The following is a 6,661-nucleotide window of genomic DNA, read 5'->3' as shown; positions in this document are numbered from 1 at the left end:
ATGATCGTGTTGCCACCTGTAGCTATCATTTCTAAGCGAAAACGGTCTTGCAACTGGACAGGATGTGCTGCAAGCTTGGATTAGGCTTGCATTAGGTGATGGAATAGGGTGACCATGTTTTGATTTCCAAAAAAGAGGACACTTGGCCCGGCCTCAAGATACTTGAAAAACCTGGAATTAAATAATGATTAAAATAATAATAATATAATGCAGACCCATGGAAATGCAGTCAAGTCAATACACACACACAAGTAGGCTACGTGCCAACTAAACATTTTTATAAATTACCATCACGACAATTGCTATTGAAAAATTATTTTTCCCACTCAATTGTTATTCTCATTCAATGCTGTAAATTACACTATTACACACAATAACCGAAATAAACCAAGAACAATACAACCAGCATGTTTCCAAACGCAGCAGTTCAAAACTACATTTCCCATAATGCCTAGAACGGCTTAGCTCACAGACACCTACCCCATTAGTGAGCACCATTTGCCATGGCAGAATCAAACATTGCTTTAAAAGCTTACAATCATCGGCAGCGCAACGATGCGACGCCAAACGTGTTTTTATTTTACAGATCACACCAGTACAAAGCTCCGACATAAGTCAAGAGTTGTCGAAAAGTAAGTTTAGCAAGTGTACATACTGATAGCCTGTGAGCTCCTGTCGAGACAAAGGTTTGTGAATGAGAATTGACAGTTGACGCCATGATAAAGCCAGTCTGTGGCTGCGCATGCATGCGCAAATTTGTATCCAAAGTAAAATGAAGGTATTTTCGACGTATTACTCTTTTGGGTACATGAGCATTTGATTATAATAATGTGTTTTATTTCTAGAGCGCTTTCAAACCACACATAGACACACATTATATACTTATTGATGGTCATAGAAGTCTTAACAACATGTCACAGGCAGCACAGTACCATAGTGTTCTGTGAAAAGCGTCAGTCAATTTCAACACACGCTAATTGGTCCCGTGGAAAATTATGAAAACCAGACATTTTCATAAATTTATTAAACCCCGCCGAACGGGCCGGACAGGATGTGAAAAGTGGACATGTCCGGGCAAAAGAGGACGTTTGGTCACCCTATGAATACTGTATATTCAAAATAACGGCAGCGCCTACACTTAACCTATCTTCAAAATTATTTGAAATTTCATTTTTTATTTTTAAATCCTTTATTAAATAATTGGTGGACTTGTGTGATTAAAATATCCAAATGACTTAAATATATTTATTGGTTAAATGCAATGGCGCCTCCAGAAATTCTTCATAGGGGTGGCCAGATGGGGCCACTTAATATCTTGGGGTGGCCAAAACTAAAAGCCATAATTTCAGGTTTTCATTATATTATTGCAGTAAAAAGGTCAGGGGAAAACTATCAGAAAGACACGGCTACTGATATACTTTGATGTATTGTGTAATATTTGATGTTACTAATGATTCAATGTGTATAGTCTATAACTGTCCAGTCAACATTTTGAGTTCCACAACAATTCTGTTTTATTGTGTTATGTACAGTGGGGAGAACAAGTATTTGACACACTGCCAATGCCATTGGCAGTGTATCAAATACTTGTTCACCCCACTGTATATATTAGGCATAAGGTGTACATTTAACTAGGGCTGTCAAACGATTAAAATTTATAATCGAGTTAATCAATGCTTAAAAATGAATTAATCGTAATTAATCGCAATTCAAACCATCTCTAAAATATGCCATATGTTTCTGTAAATTATTGTTGGAATGGAAAGATAAGACAAGACATATATGCATTCAACATACAGTACATAAGTACTGTATTTGTTTATCATAACAATAAATCCACAAGATGGCATTAACACTCTTAGCATTCTTTCTGTGAAAGGGATCCACAGATAGAAAGACTTGTAATTCTTAAAGGATAAATGTAAGTTTGTATATTGTGACTAAATATTGCCATCTAGTGTATTTGTTGAGTCAGTAAATGATACTGTAGCGACTTAACTGTTCTGCCCAAATGCACGATGGGAAGTGGTGCAACCATGACTGTGTGTGGTGGCTGCAAATGCTATATCTTCTCTATGTTGGGTACACTACAGGGTGTTAAGAAAAAGATCAACTCCTGTCATTCTTCCCCACGTCGCTTCCCACAATATTTATAGTTGCTGTGGGAGAGATGACAAAGCTTTTGCCAATTAAAAGCACGGCCCCAATGAATGCTTGTATCTACTCCACTCATTTGACACTGCCTCTTATCTCTGTATATAAGTAAAACGGCACCATTGTAGGCTGTTTGCGGCAATGCGTAAAAGGGTCATACCGCGAATGCGTTAATTGCGCTAAATATTTCCACGTGATTAATTAAAAATAATTAATTACCGCCCGTTAACGCGATAAATTTGACAGCCCTACATTTGACAAAACAAAATAAATGCATTCATTTGGGATGAAATGCATAACTGATGCTACAACAATCTAACGATATACTGGCAAGCGGGGTGGCCAACCAATTTTTAGGGGTGGCGCCACTGGTTAAATGTCTAACATTCTTTTATGAATTCAATGGTGTCTTCATTCAATTAAATCAAAACTTTTGTGCTGAGTAAGTGTTTTTCCTATCAATTTAGTGACTCCAAGATGCCACCAGAGAGCTCAAATTCAAAAGCAATGCTTAAATTGTCAGTGAATGATCAAAATGGATTCGACCTCTATTGCCTTAGATGGCAGTGAATGAGCTATACGGCGTGTGTCCCAGAAGAACAGTCGTGGGAGCGGCAGTTGTAAGTACCGTACAGTATCTGAACGGCGTGTGTGCTGCGCATGCGCGGAGAGGAGCAGGTGCCCGCGCATGGCATCTTCGCCGCCACCGCCGCCGCCTGGCTCGCTGACTATGCCGAGCGGCGCGTCCGTGTGCGCGGCCACCAGAGCCGCAGTACTCCGGGGGCAACCGGAGAGCAATGAGACGATGACGACGACGATGATGATGATGGAAGGCCAGAGACTCTTCTTCCGGTTGTCGCACTGACTGCTGTGAAACGACGAGTGGCTCGATTTTTTCCTTGCTTTTTGCCCTGAACATCCGTCCTGGTGCCGATGCAGCGGAGGAGATGCTGACGATGCTTTAACTGCGGGGTTCAAGGCCAGTTTCCCCAGTTGGATTTCAAGTGGACTGAGGCCGGTCGGTGAGAGCTTAAAAAATGATTAGGGCCGATGATGGTTACAATATCGTGATTATGATGTCACCGCTGGGGAAATGGGGCGTTTGTGCGTACGTCATGGCCGCTCGGCGGGTGATTTTCGGGAGATACCGCAGAGCAGCGCCAAGCTGATGCTGAAGGTGCGGTTTGGACGTGAATGCACCTCCAAGCAGCAGCCGCAGCAGCGATGATGTCACTCGCATAACAGCACAACATCCGTCGTCTATATCATAAAGATGGATTTCAACTAGAGCTGCTACAAACGATTATTTTGATAGTCGACCAACCGGCTATATATATCAGGATACATATTGTTAAATTACTGTCATTGTTTTCCAGCGGAAAAAGCAGATATCTCATTTTAAATAATCACCTGCTTTGAGGACTGCAGAAATCATAATATTTGCTCTGCCTCCCTTTTTCCCAGTCACTTTTTTTTTTAATTAAAAAAGGGGGGAGGGGGCATATTTACATTTATTATTCAATTTATTTTTTAATTAATTATTTTGAAAATGATTGGAATAAAATCAATAAGAGAATTTTTTTCTTTTGTTTTTGTGCTTTTTTTTTTTTAAATCTAAAACAATGATTTTAAAAAATGTTCATCAAAAATTTTATTGGAATTAAAAAGCATTTATACTGTTTCTCTCCTGTTTAACTTTTTAAAAAAAATAGACTAATTACCTTTTTTTTTATTTAAAAAGAGTAAAAATAGAAGAATACAAAAAAACCCAGGAAAACATTTTTTTAGATTATTCATTCATTGCCATTGATGTTGATAGACATCCAATTGATTTGGAATGGGAGGGCTTGGCAACGGTCAAATTATTGCTGAGCTTAAAAAAATAAGTGTTTACAATTTTTTTCTCTAAACAATTAACTATCAAAGTCTTTGATCAATTTGATAGTCAATTAGATGTTGATAAGTTGATTAATGCCCTAATTTCAACACAAGCAGCTATTTTAAATGCAGGCAATTATTTGTGACATAAATTTTCCTTTGATTTGAAAACATTAATTTATGTAGCAACTCTCCAGAGAGTAATAACAGCCAGTATTGTCAATATAGCCTTTGACCTTTCAATTTGCATTGATTCAAGATGGATGCATGCGTAATGAAGTTTAATTATATTGGCTGTATTATTATTCATCAACATTTCATTACATATCACCATCAATGCATTTATACTTCCAAATTAAAATGTTACTTTATCATCATTATACATGTATACATGCCAATATGCAGCTTTTGCGTTTTATGCTATTGCTTTGTTAGGTTATTTTTCTGCAGTAAATATCATTTAATGCAATGCACATAAATGATTATTTATTTTACAGATTAAGTTACACTACCGTTCAAAAGTTTGACCCCAAACTTTTGAACCGTAGTGTATCATGGGATTCTTCATTATGTACACTACGGTTTGGGGTCGCTTAGACCCCAAACTTTTGAACGGTAGTGTATATTTTAGGTCTGTCAAATGATTAACATTTTTATTCGAGTTAATTACAGCTTAAAAATTAATTAATCGTAATTAATCGCAATTAATCCCAATTCAAACTATCTATAAAATATGCCATATTTTTCCTGTAAATTATTGTTCGAATGGAAAGATAAGATGGATATATACATTCAACATACGGTACATAAGGACTGTATTTGTTCATTATAACAATAAACCAACAAGATGGCATTAACATTATTAACATTCTGTTAAAGCGATTCATGGATCGAAAGACTTGTACTTCTTAAAAGATAAATGTTAGTACAAGTTATAGAAATTTTATATTAAAACCCCTCTTAATGTTTTCGTTTTAATAAAATTTGTAAAATTTTCAATCAAAAGATAAATTATTAGCCCGCCATTGTTGATGTCCGTTATTACTTACACAATGCTCACGGGTGCTGAAGCCTATAAAATCAGTCGCACCCAAGCGCCAGCAGAGGGCGGCAAAACTCCATAAAACACAATTAACAAGTGGGCATTTCACTGTACTGTCATTTAAATCTGTCTGAGCGGGGCATGTGCGTTAATTGCGTCAAATATTTTAACGTGATTAATTTTAAAAATTAATTACCGCCCGTTAACGCGATAATTTTGACAGCCCTAGTATATTTAGATTTAATATTACATTTTTCCAACAATACATGAATTTATCCTTTTATAAATATACAGTTTTCACTTGTGCAAAATTAATGAGACAAATATGAGGTGTTTTTAACTAATACAATAAAATGTTTTGGTTTTGAAACATTTTACTGAAATGATCAGAATAGAATGGAACACAGTACACAGTACAACGAGTTTTAAAGCTTCACCATAATGTGCATCACATAAAACGAGCAAAACTACAAAAAGGTTGATATGAAAACACAGGTGACAGTGTCGACAAATTGGGAAACAAGTGAATAAGTGACTAGCAACAAGTGATCATATAGTGGGAATTAACAATGCATATTTGACTATTTACAGTACTTCGACTAGGCGCCAGATGTCTTGATATGATGACAAATGACAGTTTGTGCATAGATATTGATGTAATAGTGCAAAAATGTTATAATGTGATATTGAAATATTGAATATGCAGTACCCAGATTGAGACACACAATATGTCTAAGAACATACGATTTAGTGAGATGCATGTGAAAATGTTGTTGTGGCATTAGCAGTGCAATGACAGTGACTTTTCAGTGCAAACTTGAGTTGAGTATCGTGAACGCTCTTGGAAAGAAACTTTCTCTCAATCTGTTTGTTTTGGCTGTTCTGGCTCTGGAGCGCCTGCCAGAGGGCAACAGGTTGAAGAGGTCGAAGCTGGTTGTGTATAGTCATTCATGATGCTCCATGCCCTTCCTAGGCAAAGAGAGTTGTAGATGGTTGACAAGGGAGAAAGGGAGCAGCCGATGACCTTTTGATATGCATTTAATATCAATAAATTATTATACATTTCCCCCCATACATTATCTGTTCTGTTGACATGCATTCATTTCAGTACACCTGTGTTCAAAGGTTTTGAGACACTTTAGCCCCTTTCACACACCCCGAAACACCGGGAAAATCCCAGGATTTAAAAAGGAACCCCTTGTATGTGAACGCAATTTCCCGGGTAGACTGACACGGAGATTACGCGGACATTTAACAGACCGTGTTTTAGTATAATTCCCGGGAAAGTCCCAAGACAAGGGTTATGTAAAAGCAAGAATTAAATTCCCGGGTCACAGCACGATGGCTGATGACGTCAATATCATAGCGGGCCGATCGTCATTCCCTCTTTCTTTACAGTAAGACGAAAAGCGGTAAACAAACATCGCATTTATCAAAATAGCATGCTGGAAATAGCTAAATTGAACTGAAAATATATAGAAATTAAATTGCTATTGGATCGTAGAGCCGAGGAAAAGAGTCCATCGTCCATCTGTGGAAATGTCTGGTTTATTTTGTTGCCGATGTTAGGGCGGTTAAGGTTGCTAA

The 6,661-nt window shown here is 37.3% G+C and overlaps 1 protein-coding gene across 4 annotated transcripts in view; it reads left to right on the top strand.

Moving 5' to 3' along the window:
- Window positions 1–2,789: 2,789 nt before the first annotated feature.
- The window catches only part of dtnbb (dystrobrevin, beta b), a 37,918-nt gene continuing 34,046 nt past the window's right edge, over window positions 2,790–6,661 (top strand). The window contains exon 1 of one of the 4 annotated variants that reach the window (XM_057858664.1): window positions 2,790–3,176. The gene's annotated coding sequence lies outside the window, so the exon portion shown is untranslated. The remainder of the gene's footprint in view (window positions 3,177–6,661) is intronic. The other 3 variants (XM_057858665.1, XM_057858666.1, XM_057858667.1) reach the window with 3 other exon arrangements.

Source organism: Corythoichthys intestinalis, chromosome 15 (genome assembly GCF_030265065.1).
Source record: "Corythoichthys intestinalis isolate RoL2023-P3 chromosome 15, ASM3026506v1, whole genome shotgun sequence".
Lineage (NCBI taxonomy): Eukaryota > Metazoa > Chordata > Actinopteri > Syngnathiformes > Syngnathidae > Corythoichthys > Corythoichthys intestinalis.
This window is presented reverse-complemented; position numbering and strand designations above follow the sequence as displayed.